The following is a 14886-nucleotide window of genomic DNA, read 5'->3' as shown; positions in this document are numbered from 1 at the left end:
CTCATTGACCTTGGACCAAAAGTCTCCATATTGAGCGAGGCTGTGTACAAAACCCACTTCACACACTGTCAACTGCAGCCCGCAACTTCCATTCTAAATGCGTACTCCGACTCCATAATTGAGGTACTTGGGGTCATATCTGTCCCAATATACTACAAGGACATAACATTGGAGAACTTTTCCTTTCAGGTCGCGAAGGGATGAAGCCTCATTGATGTTGACCTTTTTGACAAGCTTGGGTTCAAAGTTTACGACCCAACGGGCACACCTGTGTACATAGTGGACTTTGACAAGCAGTATCCCTCAGTCTTCACAGGGTTTGGAGTGACAACAAAATTCTGCCATCGTCCCCGTGTTGACCCTTCCGTCAAACCGGATACACAGCGACTTCGCCGTCTCCCATTCGCGGTTCGCGACCAAGTATCCGCAGAATTAACGCAACTCGAATCTCAGGGAATCATTGAGAGCATCGACGCCTCACCCTGGATCTCGAACTTAGTCATTGCTTGGCGTAAAAATGGGGAGATCGCCGATGCATCGACCTGAAAGAGGTCAACAAGGCCATCATCCCCGACAAGTCCCCTCTTCCTACCATCGATGAACTGTCTTCAGAATTCCATGGCTCAATAGTTTTTACAAAACTCAACATGTGCCGCACTTACCTACAAATACCCCTAGCGGAGGACAGCAAAACGTCACGGCATTCACAACGCATGATGGTCTGTATCAGTATCGACGCCTGCCTTATGGATTATCTTCTGTACCAAGTGCATTTCAGAAGATTGTCACTACTATGTTAGCAGGCATAGAGGGAGCCCTCAATCTGCTTGACGATATCGTCGTCCGTGGACAGACAATGGAAGAACATGACCAGCGACTTCACACAGTTATGGCTAGACTACACATAACATTACACTTAATGCCGATAAGTCTACATTCGCTGCTGGAGAAATAAACTTTCTGGGCTTCAGAGTCACAGCACAAGGTGCTTGACAACATTGACGTGATCCAGCGAATGCAGGAGGCTACCAACATCAAAGAACTTTCATCATTCCTCGGCACTTGCAACTTCTATCTGAAGTTTGTCCCTCACTACGCCCACATTGCTGAACCACTTCGCAAGTTCTGTGCAAGGACTTCCCTTGGGAATAGACAGATTCCCAGGCTCAGGCATTCACCACACTTAAGGACAAAATCACATCCCCGCCTATCCTCACGCACTTTGATCCGAATGCCACTAGGTACGTCACCACGGATGCATCAAGCACCGACATGCTCTCGCAATGGATTAGTGGCCTGGAACGCCCAGTCGCCTTCGCTTCTCGCATGCTCTCATCTGCAGAATGTAAATACTCTATAGGCGAACGTGAAGCACTCACTTGTATCTACACATGTGAATGCTGGCACATCTATCTCTATGGCAGGAAATTTACCTTCCGTACTGATCACCAAGCGCTAACTACGTTACTCGCTACAACTGGATCTGGGCACAGACCACGACGAATCAATCGATGGTCAGATCGCCTTCATCAGTATAACTTTCAATCTGTGTCGTCGAACTACAGTACATGGACGATCCTTGCGTCTGCGCAGATTCAGAGACTGAATTCTAAGTCATAGTCAACATCTTTAGTGAGGCGTACGAAAGCATGGGCCTTATACTAAACATCCGTAAGACAAAGGTCCTCCCCAACCTGACCTCACCACACAGCACTGCCCCCCAGTCCTCAAGATCCACGGCGCGGCCCTGGACAATGTGGACCACTTTCCATACCTCAGGAGCCTATTATCAGCAAGGGCACACAGCAACGACAAGGTTCAACACCGCCTCCAGTGCGCCAGCGCAGCCTTCAGCCGCCTGAGGAAGAGAGTTCGAAAATCACGCCCTTAAATCTGGCACCAAACTCATGGTCTACAGGGCTGTAGTGATACCCACCCTCCTGTAATGGCTCAGAGACGCGTACCACATATAGTAGACACCGCAAATCGCTGGGGAAATATCACCAACGATGTCTCCGCAAGATCCTGTAAATCCCCTGGGAGGACAGACGCACTAACGTTAACGTCCTCGATCAGGCCAACATCCCCAACATCGAAGCACTGACCACACTCAACCAGCTCTGCAGGACGGGCCACATTGTTCGGATGCCTGATACAAGACTCCCAAAGCAAGTGCTCTACTCGGAACTCCTACATGGCAAGCAAGCCCCAGGTGGGCAGAGGAAACGTTTCAAGGACACCCTCAAAGCCTCCTTGATAAAATGCAACATCCCCACCGACACTTGTGAGTCCCTGGCCAAAGACTGTCCTCAGTGGATGAAGAGCATCCAGGAGGGCGCTGAGCACCTCCAGTCTCGTCGTCGAGAGCATGCAGAAAACAAGTGCAGGCAGCGGAAGGATCGTGCAGCAAACCTGTCCCACCCACCCCCCTTTCCTTCAACAACTGTCTGCCCACCTGTGACAGAGACTGTAATTCCCGTATTGGACTGTTCAGTCACCTAAGAACTCACTTTCAGAGTGGAAGCAAGTCTTGCTCGATTTCGAGGGACTACCTATGATGATGATGATTTGATGTATAGTACATTGCTGGCAGTCACAAACACCTGTGCCGCCCAAGTGCTGCCAAGGTATCGGACGGTACCTTGGGCGGGATATTCATGGCCGAGGTCCCTCTCGAAGATCGGCGGGCAGCAAATGGACGACGTACACCGGCAATCTGGGCGGCAGCAGGCGGGAGGTCTCATTCTCGGCGGTAGAGGCGCTTGCTACGCAAGTGCCGCCGAGGATGGAGTTGGGCCCACGGAGGGTCGAAGTCCTGGAAAAAAAAACACGAAAAAATACAAAAACTATTGGAAGACCTTCAGGGGGCTCCATGCAGGTAAGCCGCTGTTGAGAATGTTTTTTAAATATTCACTTACCTTTCTTTCAGGATCTTCAGACTCACCGTCGGGGACAGAGCAGCCTCCAGCCAGCGGTCCCCCGTTCTGCCGCTGAGTCCCGCCGACTCCCGCCCGCAGGAATCTGGGAGCTCGGTGGGCAGGAGCTCAGTTGCGCCACTCGGCCAACCGCTGACGTCAGCGGGCGGTTCCCGGCGGCTCTCCCCTCCCGCCTGCTCCAGCCCAAATGGAAAGTAGCACTGGTCAGATCTTCAGGAGGAATGTGCGGTGGCAGCAGGTGGTGAGTGCTGAATTTCGGCCCCCTTGTCTCCTGAGACAAACTCAAAACCGAATCACAGCATGATGCAATGCTCCAGTACGTGTGCCACTTCCTCCAGACTGAGTAGCCGAAGCAATTTTCCATTTGGAACGATGGCTGCCTAGCTCATGGTGATAGAGCAGTAACTCCCAAGTCGCTTCAACAGCGTGTTCTCTCATTGGCACATGATGAACACCCTGGCATTGTCCGCATGAAGCAGAGATATCACGATTCAGTATGGTGGCCTGGGATTGACATTCGCATCGAGGAGTTTGTCTCACACTGCGAAGCATGCAGTCTGAGTGAAAAGGCCACAAACATCCGACCAGCGCCAATGAAGCCCATTCCATGGCCACAAAGGCCATGGCAACAACTTCAGTTGGATATCTTCGGTCCAGTTGAAGCAGCTCCACAGCATCAGCGTTTCCTTGTTGTAGTACATGACCTGCATTCCAAATGGCCAGAAATCGCTACAATAAATTCAGTGACCTCATAACGATCGTCACTATTCTGCAGCATATGTTCATGAAGTGGGGCCTCCCAGAGGTCATAATCACTGACAATGGACCACAGTTTGTGTCTGACCAGTTCGCGGATTTCCTCACTCATCATGCTATCGAGCATCGTCTTACTGCTCGGTACAATCCTCAAGCAAGGGAGGTGTTAAGCGATTTAACCACACCATCAAAGAGGGTTTGAAATCCAACCTCACAGCAGGCCAAACATTCAACGAAGCGGTTCAAACCATTCTCCGCACATACTGTTCGACAAAGCACTCGCTCACGGGGAAGACACCTGCTGAGCTCATGATTGGGCGGAATCTTTGCTGGCTACTGGACATTCTCAAACCCCAGCCAAACCTCGCGCGAAGAAACCAGCAGGATGGGACAGAGACACCGTTCTGTTTCCCAACCGATAATCTCGATCAAACACCGCAAGCTACACACCGGTCTCAGCGTATCAGAACACCACCTGGCTATCTCAAGCATTTTGTCTGTACATAGACTGTAGTTTTAAAAAGAGGGAAATATGTTGTGTTCATACTCTATTTATTTGTTGCAGCTCACCGGATGGGCATTAGGACCCTGCAGGAACTATTCTCAGTTGCTGTATTCATTCTGGTTCATGCTGGTTTGAGGCTTCATTTTGGGTTGTATAAAAGCACAGTGAAGTTAAGTTACTTTTCTCCTGGCTCAGTTTGTCAGTTATTTACGTGTACACAACAGTTCTAATGTGGAAAACTTGGCAGCCAATTTGCGCACAAGCAAGCTCCCACAAACAGCAATGTGATAATGACCAGATAAGCTGTTTTTGTTATGTTAATTGAGGGATAAATATTGGCCAGGACACTGGGACTGACAGCAACACTGGGACTGACAGCAACGATGCAGCCAGGATAGATTGGAGAAGCTGAGGTTGTTCTCTTTAGAGCAGAGAAGGGGAAGAGGAGATTTGATAGAGGTGTTTAAAATTATGAAGGATTAAGATAGAGTAAATAAAGAGAAACTGTTTCCAATGGCTGAAGGGTCAATAACCAGATGGCACAGATTTAAGCTGAACAGCAAATGAACCAGAGGCGACATGAGGAAAAACTTATTTAGGCAACAAATGGCTAGATTTTGGAATGCGCTGACTGATTGGGTGGTGGATACAGATTCAATAGTAGCTTTCAAAAAAGAACTGGATAAAAATGCGAAGCAAAATCATCGCAGGGATATGTGGAAAGTTCGGGGGAGTGGGACTGAATGCATTGCTCTTCGAGAGCACGGCAAGGACTTGATAGGCTGAGTGGCCTTCTTATGTGCTTGACTTTTCTATGATTCTAGAAGGAGGGTTTACAGGCATGGGCTCTCCACATTGGGAGCTTGTATCGAGATATGGTGAGCACAGGACCTGGTATACCTGACAGTGGGTGAGATTCTAACCATAGGAGTGATTTAAATTTCAGCTGAGATCTTTTGTCTGATTGCTGTTATTTCCAGTCTGCTGTTTATTTTCTCTATGTGCCTGAGAACTGTTAAATTACAGACATGCTTTCTGTTGATTTGGTCATTACTCAGATCCCCTGCCAGTGTATATGAGTGGCGTGCAGCAAAAGTAGACTGTCCCAGTGTTACTGTCAGTCCCAGTGTTAGTGTATCTCCCAGTGTTACTGTGATTTCCAGTGTTTCTGTGTGTTCCAGTTTACTGTCAGTCACAGTGTGACTGTGTGTACCAGATTTACTGTCAGTCCCAGTGTTACTTTCTGTCCCAGTGTTACTGTCGGTCCCAGTGTTACTTTTTTGTCCCAGAGTTAGTGTTAGTCCCAGTGTTACTGTCAGTCGCAGTGTTACTGTGTGTCCGGTATTACAGTCAGTTTCAGTGTTGCTGTGTGTCCCAGTGTTACTGTCAGTCCCAGTGTTAGTGTATCTCCCAGTGTTACTGTGTGTTCCAGTGTTTCTGTGTGTTCCAGTGTTACTGTGTGTCCCAGTGTTACTGTGAGTCCCTGTATTACTGTTTATCCCAGAGTTACTGTGTGTCACAGTTTTACTGTTAGTCCCAATGTTGCTTTGTGTCATATTGTTACTGTGTGTCCCAGTATTACTTTGTGTCCCAGTGTTACTATTGGTCCCAGTGTTACTCTGTGTCCCAATGTTACTGTCAGTCCCAGTGTTACTGTGTGTCCCAGTATTATCCTGTGTCCTAGTGTTTCTGTGTGTCCCAATGTTACTGTCAGTCCCAATGTTACTGTCAGTCACAGAATTACTGTTTGTCCCAGTGTTACTGTGTGTCCCATGTTTCTGTGTGTTCCAGTGTTACTGTCCATACCAATGTTACTGTGTGTCCCAGTGTTTCTCTGTTTCTCAGTCTTACTGTCTGTCCCAGTGTTACTGTGTTTCACAGTGTTCCTGTGCATCCCAATGCTACTTTGTGTCCCAGTGCTACTGCGGTTCCCAATGTTGCTGTCAGTCTCAGTGTTACTCTCAAACCCAGTGTTACTGTCTGTCCCAGTTTTACAGTCAGTTCCAGTGTTGCAGTGTGTCCCAATGTTACTGTGTGCCCCAGTGTTACTGCGAGTCCCAGTGTTACTGTGTTTTCCAGTATCACTGTGTGTCCGAGTGTTGCATGTCCCAGTGTTACTGTGTGTTCCAGTATTACTGTGTGTCACAGTGTTATTGTCTATCCCAGTGTTACTCTGTGTCCCAATGTTACTCTTTGTCCTAATGAACAGTCTATCGCAGTGTTAATCTCAGTCCCAGAGTTACTGTGTCTCCCAGTGATACTCTCAGTCCCAGTGTTACTGTGTGTCGCAGTGTTAACCTGTGTCGCAGTATTGCACGTCCAAGTATTAATGTATATCCGAGTGTTATTGTTGGTCCCAGTGCTACTGTGTCCCAGTGTCACTGCATCTCCCAGTGTTACTGTGAGTCCCAATGTTACTGTTAGACCCAGTGTTACTGTCAGTTCCAGTGTTACTGTGTGTTCCAGTATTACTGTGTGTCCCGGTTTTATGTGTCCCAGTGTTACTGTGTGTTCCAGTATTACTGTGTGTCCCATTGTTACTGTGTGTCACAGCGAACTGTCTATTGCAGTGTTACTGTCAGTCTCAGTGTTTCAGTGTGTCCCAGTGTTACTGTGTGTCCCAGTATTACTGGGTGTCCCAGTGTTACTGTCAGTCCCAGTGTTAATGTGTATTGCAGTGTTACTGTGTGTCCCAGTATTACTGGGTGTCCCAGTGTTACTGTCAGTCCCAGTGTTAATGTGTATTGCAGTGTTACTGTGTGTACCAGTGTTACTGTGTGTCCCAGTGCTACTGTGTGTCCCAGTGTTACTGTATCTCCCAGTGTTACTGTAAGTCCCAGTGTTACTATGTGTCCTAGTGTTACTGCGAGTCCCAGTTTTACTGTCAATCCCAGTTTTAATATCGGTCCCAGGTGTGCCCAGTGTTACTTTCAGTCGCACTGTTCCTGTCTGTCCCAGTGTTACTGGATTTCCCCATGTTACTTTGTGTCCCTTTGTTACTTTCAGTCCCAGTGTTACTGTCATTCCCAGTGTTACAGTGTATCCCAATGTTACTGTCAGTCCCAGTGTTACTGTGTGTTGCAGCGTTACTGTGTGTCACAGTATTGCGCGTTCCAGTATTAATGCATGACCGCGTGTTATTGTCAGTCCCCGTGTTACTGTCAGTTCCAGTGTTACTGTCAAAGCCACTGTTAGTGTGTGTCGCATTGTTACTCTGTGTCCCAATGTTACTGTCAGCCCCAGTGTTACAGTGCGTCCCAGTGTAACAGTCATACCAGTGTTACTGTCAATCCCAGGAGTTACTGTCAGTCCCAGTGTTACTGTGTGTGTCCCAGTGTTACTGCATGTCCCAATATTACTGCCAGTCCCAGTGTTACTGAGCGTTCCAGTGTTGGTGTGGGTCCCAGTATGACTATTATCCCCATTATAACTCTCAGGCCCTGTGTTACCATTTGTCCCAATATTACTGTCAGTCTCAGTGTTACTGTGTATCGCCATATTACTGTGTGTCCCAGTTTTACTATTAGACCCAGTGTTACTGTCAGTCCCAGTGTTACGGCGTATCCCACTGTTAATGTGTGTTCCAGTATTACTGTGTCTCGGTGTTATGTGTCCCAGTGTTACTGTGTGTTCCAGTATTACTGTGTGTCCCAGTGTTACTGTCTGTCCCAGTGTTACTCTGTGTCCTATTGTTACTGTGTGTCACAGTGTACTGTCTGTCACAGTGTTACTCTCAGTCCCAGTGTTACTGTGTCTCCCAGTGATACTCTCAGTCCCAGTGTTAGTGTGTGTCCCATTGTTGCTATGTGTCACAGTGTTACTTTCAGTCCCAGTATTACTGTCAATCCCCTAGTTACTGTCAGTCCCAGTGTTACTGTCAATACCAGTGTTACTGTGTGTCCCAGTGTTACTGTGTGTCCCAGTTTTGCTGTCAGTCCCAGTGTTACTGTCAGTTACAGTGTTACTGTCAAAGCCACTGTTAGTGTGTGTCGCAGTGTTACTCTGTGTCCCAATGTTACTGTCAGCCCCAGTGTTACAGTGCGTCCCAGTGTAACAGTCATACCAGTGTTACTGTCAATCCCAGGAGTTACTGTCAGTCCCAGTGTTACTGTGTGTGTCCCAGTGTTACTGCATGTCCCAATATTACTGCCAGTCCCAGTGTTACTGAGCGTTCCAGTGTTGGTGTGTGTCCCAGTATGACTATTACCCCCATTATAACTCTCAGGCCCTGTGTTACCATTTGTCCCAATATTACTGTCAGTCCCAGTGTTACTGTGTATCGCCATATTACTGTGTGTCCCAGTTTTACTATTAGACCCAGTGTTACTGTCAGTCCCAGTGTTACGGCGTATCCCACTGTTAATGTGTGTTCCAGTATTACTGTGTCTCGGTGTTATGTGTCCCAGTGTTACTGTGTGTTCCAGTATTACTGTGTGTCCCAGTGTTACTGTCTGTCCCAGTGTTACTCTGTGTCCTATTGTTACTGTGTGTCACAGTGTACTGTCTGTCACAGTGTTACTCTCAGTCCCAGAATTACTGTGTCTCCCAGTGATACTCTCAATCCCAGTGTTAGTGTGTGTCCCATTGTTGCTGTGTGTCACAGTGTTACTTTCAGTCCCAGTATTACTGTCAATCCCATAGTTACTGTCAGTCCCAGTGTTACTGTCAATACCAGTGTTACTGTGTGTCCCAGTGTTACTGTGTGTCCCAGTTTTGCTGTCAGTCCCAGTGTTACTGTCAGTTCCAGTGTTATTGTCAAACCCACTGTTACTGTGTGTCGCAGTGTTACTCAGTGTCCCAATGTTACTGTCAGTGCCAGTGTTACTGTGTGTCCCAGTGTTACCGTCAGTCCCAGTGTTACCGTCAGTTCCAGGAGTTACTCTCAGTCCCAGTGTTACTGTGTCTCCCGATGTTACTTTGTGTGTCCCAGTATTACTGCATGTCCCAGTGTTACTGTCAAACCCAGTGTTACTGTGTAATGCAGTGTTACTGTGTGTCCCAGTTTTACTATTAGACCCAGTGTTACCATCAGTCCCAGTGTTACTGTGTGTCCCCGTGTTACTGTTTGCCCCAGGGATACTGTCTGTCCCAGTGTTACTGTGTGCCCAGTGTTACTGTCAGTCCAAGTGTTATAGTCAGTCCCAGTTTTAATGTGTGTCCCATTGTTGCTGTGTGTCACAGTGTTACTTTCAGTCCCAGTATTACTGTCAATCCCATAGTTACTGTCAGTCCCAGTGTTACTGTCAATGCCAGTGTTACTGTGTGTCCCAGTGTTACTGTGTGTCCCAGTTTTGCTGTCAGTCCCAGTGTTACTGTCAGTTACAGTGTTACTGTCAAAGCCACTGTTAGTGTGTGTCGCAGTGTTACTCTGTGTCCCAATGTTACTGTCAGCCCCAGTGTTACAGTGCGTCCCAGTGTAACAGTCATACCAGTGTTACTGTCAATCCCAGGAGTTACTGTCAGTCCCAGTGTTACTGTGTGTGTCCCAGTGTTACTGCATGTCCCAATATTACTGCCAGTCCCAGTGTTACTGAGCGTTCCAGTGTTGGTGTGTGTCCCAGTATGACTATTACCCCCATTATAACTCTCAGGCCCTGTGTTACCATTTGTCCCAATATTACTGTCAGTCCCAGTGTTACTGTGTATCGCCATATTACTGTGTGTCCCAGTTTTACTATTAGACCAGGTGTTACTGTCAGTCCCAGTGTTACGGCGTATCCCACTGTTAATGTGTGTTCCAGTATTACTGTGTCTCGGTGTTATGTGTCCCAGTGTTACTGTGTGTTCCAGTATTACTGTGTGTCCCAGTGTTACTGTCTGTCCCAGTGTTACTCTGTGTCCTATTGTTACTGTGTGTCACAGTGTACTGTCTGTCACAGTGTTACTCTCAGTCCCAGTGTTACTGTGTCTCCCAGTGATACTCTCAGTCCAGTGTTAGTGTGTGTCCCATTGTTGCTGTGTGTCACAGTGTTACTTTCAGTCCCAGTATTACTGTCAATCCCATAGTTACTGTCAGTCCCAGTGTTACTGTCAATACCAGTGTTACTGTGTGTCCCAGTGTTACTGTGTGTCCCAGTTTTGCTGTCAGTCCCAGTGTTACTGTCAGTTACAGTGTTACTGTCAAAGCCACTGTTAGTGTGTGTCGCAGTGTTACTCTGTGTCCCAATGTTACTGTCAGCCCCAGTGTTACAGTGCGTCCCAGTGTAACAGTCATACCAGTGTTACTGTCAATCCCAGGAGTTACTGTCAGTCCCAGTGTTACTGTGTGTGTCCCAGTGTTACTGCATGTCCCAATATTACTGCCAGTCCCAGTGTTACTGAGCGTTCCAGTGTTGGTGTGTGTCCCAGTATGACTATTACCCCCATTATAACTCTCAGGCCCTGTGTTACCATTTGTCCCAATATTACTGTCAGTCCCAGTGTTACTGTGTATTGCCGTATTACTGTGTGTCCCAGTTTTACTATTAGACCCAGTGTTACTGTCAGTCCCAGTGTTACGGCGTGTCCCACTGTTAATGTGTGTTCCAGTATTACTGTGTGTCGGTGTTATGTGTCCCAGTGTTACTGTGTGTTCCAGTATTACTGTGTGTCCCAGTGTTACAGTCTGTCCCAGTGTTACTCTGTGTCCTATTGTTACTGTGTGTCACAGTGTACTGTCTGTCACAGTGTTCTTCTCAGTCCCAGAGTTACTGTGTCTCCCAGTGATACTCTCAGTCCCAGTGTTAGTGTGTGTCACATTGTTACTGTGTGTTCCAGTATTACTGTCAGTCCCAATTTTAATATCGGTCGCAGTGTTGCTGTGTGTCCCAATCTTACTGTCGGTCCCAGTGTTACTGTATGCCAAGTGTTACTCCTTGCCCCAGTGTTACTGTCAATCCCCGTGTTACTGTGTGTTCCAGTGTTAGTATGTGTCCCAGTATTACTATAACCCCCATTATTACTGTCAGTCGAAGTGTTTCTGTGTGTCCCAATGCTACTGTCAGTCCCAGTGTTACTGTGTATCACAGTATTACTGTGTGTCCCAGATTTCCTGTTAGTCCCAGTGTTACTGTCAGTCCCAGTGTTACTGTGTGTCCCAGTGGTACTGTGTGTCCCAGTGCTACTGTGTGATCCAGTGTACTGTCAGTACCAGTGTTACTGGATTTCTGCGTGTTACTTTGTGTCTCTTTGTTACTTTCAGTCCCAGTGTTACTGTCAGTTTCAGTGTTGCTGTCAAACCCACTGTTAGTGTGTGTCGCTGTGTTACTCTGTGTCCCAATTTTACTGTCAGTCCTAGTGTTACCATGCGTTCCAGTGTTACAATCAGTCTCAGTGTTACTGTCAGTCCCAGGTGTTACGGTCAGTCCCAGTGTTACTTTGTGTCCCTATGTTACTGTGTGTGTCCCAGTGTTCCTGCATGTCCCAATGTTATTTTAAGTCCCAGTGTTACTGCGCGTTCCAGTGTAGGTGTATGTCCCAGTATTATTATAACATCCAGTATTGCTGTCAGGCCCAGTGTTACCGTGTGTCCCAATGTTACTGTCAGTCCCAGTGTTACTGTGTATCGCAGTGTTACTGTGTATAACAGTTTTACTGTTAGACCCAGTGTTACTGTCAGTCCAAGTGTTACTGCATGTCCCAGTGTTACTTTGTGTTCCAGTATTACTGTGGGTCCCAGTGTGACATGTCCTGGTGTTACTGTGTGTGCCAGTATTACTGTATGTCCCAGTGTTACTGTCCATCCCAGTGTTACTTTGTGTCCCATTGTTACTGTGTGTCACAGTGAACAGTCTATCACAGTGTTACTCTCAGTCCCAGCGTTACTGTGTCACCAGTGATACTCTCAGTCCCAGTGTAACTATCAGTCCCAGTATTACTGTGTGTCCCAGTGTTACTGTGTGTCCCAGTGTTACTGTCAACCACAGTATTGCTGTCAGTCCCAGTGTTAATGTGTATCAAAGTGTTACTGTGTCTCCCAGTGTTACTGTGAGTCCCAGTGTTACTGTGTGCCCTAGTGTTACTGCGGGTCCCAGTGTTGCTGTCAGTCGCAGTGTCCCTGTCAGTTCCAGTGTTACTGTGTGTCGCAGGGTTACTGTGTGTCACAGTATTGCGCATCCCTGTATTAATGCATGTCCAAGTGTTACTGTCAGTCCCAGTGTTACTGTGTGCCCAGTGTTACTGTCAGTCCAAGTGTTACTCCTTGTCTCAGTGTTACTGTCAGTCCTAGTGTTACTGTCAGTCCCAAGAGTTACTGTCAGTCCCAGTGTTACTGTGTGTCCCACTGTTACTGTGTTTCCCACTGAACTGTCAGTCGCAGTGTACTGTCAGTCCCAGAGTTACTGTGTCTCACAGTGATACTCTCAGTCCCAGTGTTAAATTCAGTCCCAGAGTTACTGTGTGTCCTAGTGTTATTGCGTGTCCCATTGTTACTGTGTGTTCCGTATTACTGTGTGTCCCGGTGTTACATGTCCCAGTGTTAGTGTGCGTTCCAGAGTTACTGTGTCTCCCAGTGATACTCTCAGTCCCAGTGTTACTGTGTGTCCCAGTGTTACTCTGTGTCCCAGTGTTACTGTACCTCCCAGTGCCACTGTGAGTCTCAGTGTTACTGTGTGTCCTAGTGTTACTGTGTGTCCCAGTGTTACCGTCAGTCCCAGTTTTACTATCGGTCCCAGTGTTAATGTGTGTCCCAATCTTACTGTGTATCCCAGTGTTACTGTCAGTCGCAGTGTTCCTGTCAGTCCCAGTTTTACTCCTTGTCCCAGTGTTACTGTCAGTCCCAGTGTTACTGGCTGTCCCAGAGATACGATCAATTCCAGTGTTACCGTGTGTCCCAGTGTTACTGTCAGTCCCAAGAGTTACTGTCATTCCCAGTGTTACCATGTGTCCCATTGTTACTGTGTGTCCCAGTGTACGGTCCGTCGCAGTGTTACTGTAAGTCCTAGAGTTACTGTGTCTCACAGTGATACTCTCAGTCCCAGTGTAGCCCGCAGTCCCAGTGTTACTGTGTGTCCCAGTGTTACTGTTTATCCCAGTGTTACATTCGGTCCCAGTGTTAATGTGTATCGCAGTGTTACTGTTTGTCCCAGTGTTGCAGTGTCTCCGAGCGTTACTGTTTGTTCCAGTGTTTTTGTGTGTTCCAGTGTTACTGTCAATCCCAGTGTTACTGTGTGTCCCAGAGTTACTGTGCATCACAGTTTTACTGTCAGTCCCAATGTTGCTTTGTGTCACATGATTACTGTGTGTCCCAGTGTTACTCTGTGTCCCAGTGTTGCTATCAGTCCTAGTGTTACGGTGTGTCCCGATGTTACTGTCAGTCCCAGTGTTACTGTGTGTTCCAGTGTTACTGCGTGTCCCAGTATTACTCTGTGTCCCAGTGTTACTTTCAGGCCCAGTGTTACTGTCAGTCCCAGTGTTACTGTCAGTTGCAGAATTACTGTTTGTCCCAGTGTTACTGTGTGTCACAGTGTTTCTGTGTGTTCCAGTGTTACTGTCAGTCGCAGAATTACTATTTCCCCCCAGTTTTACTGTGTGTCCCAGTGTTACTATGTGTCCCAACTTTACTGGCAGTCCCAGTATTACTGTGTTTCCCAGTGTTACAGTCAGTCCCAGTGTTACTATGTGTCCCTATGTTACTGTGTGTCCCAGTGTTACTGCATGTCACAGTGTTACTGTCAGTCCCAGTGTTATTGTGTGTTCCAGTGTTAGTGTGTGTCCCAGTATTACTATGACCCCCAGTATTACTGTCAGTCCCAGTATTACTGTGTGCCCCAATGTTACTGTCGGTCTCAGTGCTACTGTGTATCGTAGTGTTACTGTGTGTCCCAGATTTCCTGTTAGTCCCAGTGTTACTGTCAGTCTCATTTTTACTGTGTGTCCCAGTATTACTGTTAGTCCCAGCTTTACTGTCCATCCAAGTGCTACTGTGTCTCCCAGTGTTACGGTCAGTCCCATTGATACTGTCAATCCCACGCTTCGTGTATGTCCCAGTATTACTGTCAGTCCCAGTGTTACTGTGTGTCATAGTGTTATTGTCAGTCCCAATGTTACTGTGTGTCCCAGTGTTACTGTCAGTCACAGTGTTACTATGCAATCCAGTGGTTGGTGTATTATCCCAGTATTACTATAACTCCCAGTATTACTGTCAGGCCCAGTGTTACCGTGTGTCCCAATGTTACTGTCAGTCCCAGTGTTAATGTACATCGCAGTGTTACTGTGTTTCCCAGTTTTACTGTTAGACCCAGTGTTACTGGCAGTCCCAGAGTTACTGTGTGTTCCAGTGTTACGTGTCCCAGTGTTACTGTGTGTTCCAGTATTACTGTGTGTCCCAATGTTACTGTCCGTCCCAGTGTTACTGTGTGTCCCAGTGTTACAGTCAGTCCCAGTGTTACTGTCAGTCCAAGGTGTTACTGTCAGTCCCAGAGTTACTGTGTGTTCCAGTGTTACGTGTCCCAGTGTTACTGTGTGTCCCTATGTTACTGTGTGTCACAGTGTTACTGTCAGTCCCAGTGTTATTCTGTGTTCCAGTGTTAGTGTGCGTCCCAGTATTACTATGACCCCCAGTATTACTGTCAGTCCTAGTATTACTGTCTGCCGCAATGTCACTGTCAGTCCCAGTGCTACTGTGTATCGTAGTGTTACTGTTTGTCCCAGATTTCCTGTTAGTCCCAGTGTTACTGTCAGTCTGATTTTTACTGTGTGTCCCAGTATTAC

The sequence above is a fragment of the Pristiophorus japonicus genome, chromosome 11 (genome assembly GCF_044704955.1).
Source record: "Pristiophorus japonicus isolate sPriJap1 chromosome 11, sPriJap1.hap1, whole genome shotgun sequence".
NCBI lineage: Eukaryota > Metazoa > Chordata > Chondrichthyes > Pristiophoridae > Pristiophorus > Pristiophorus japonicus.
This window is presented reverse-complemented; position numbering follows the sequence as displayed.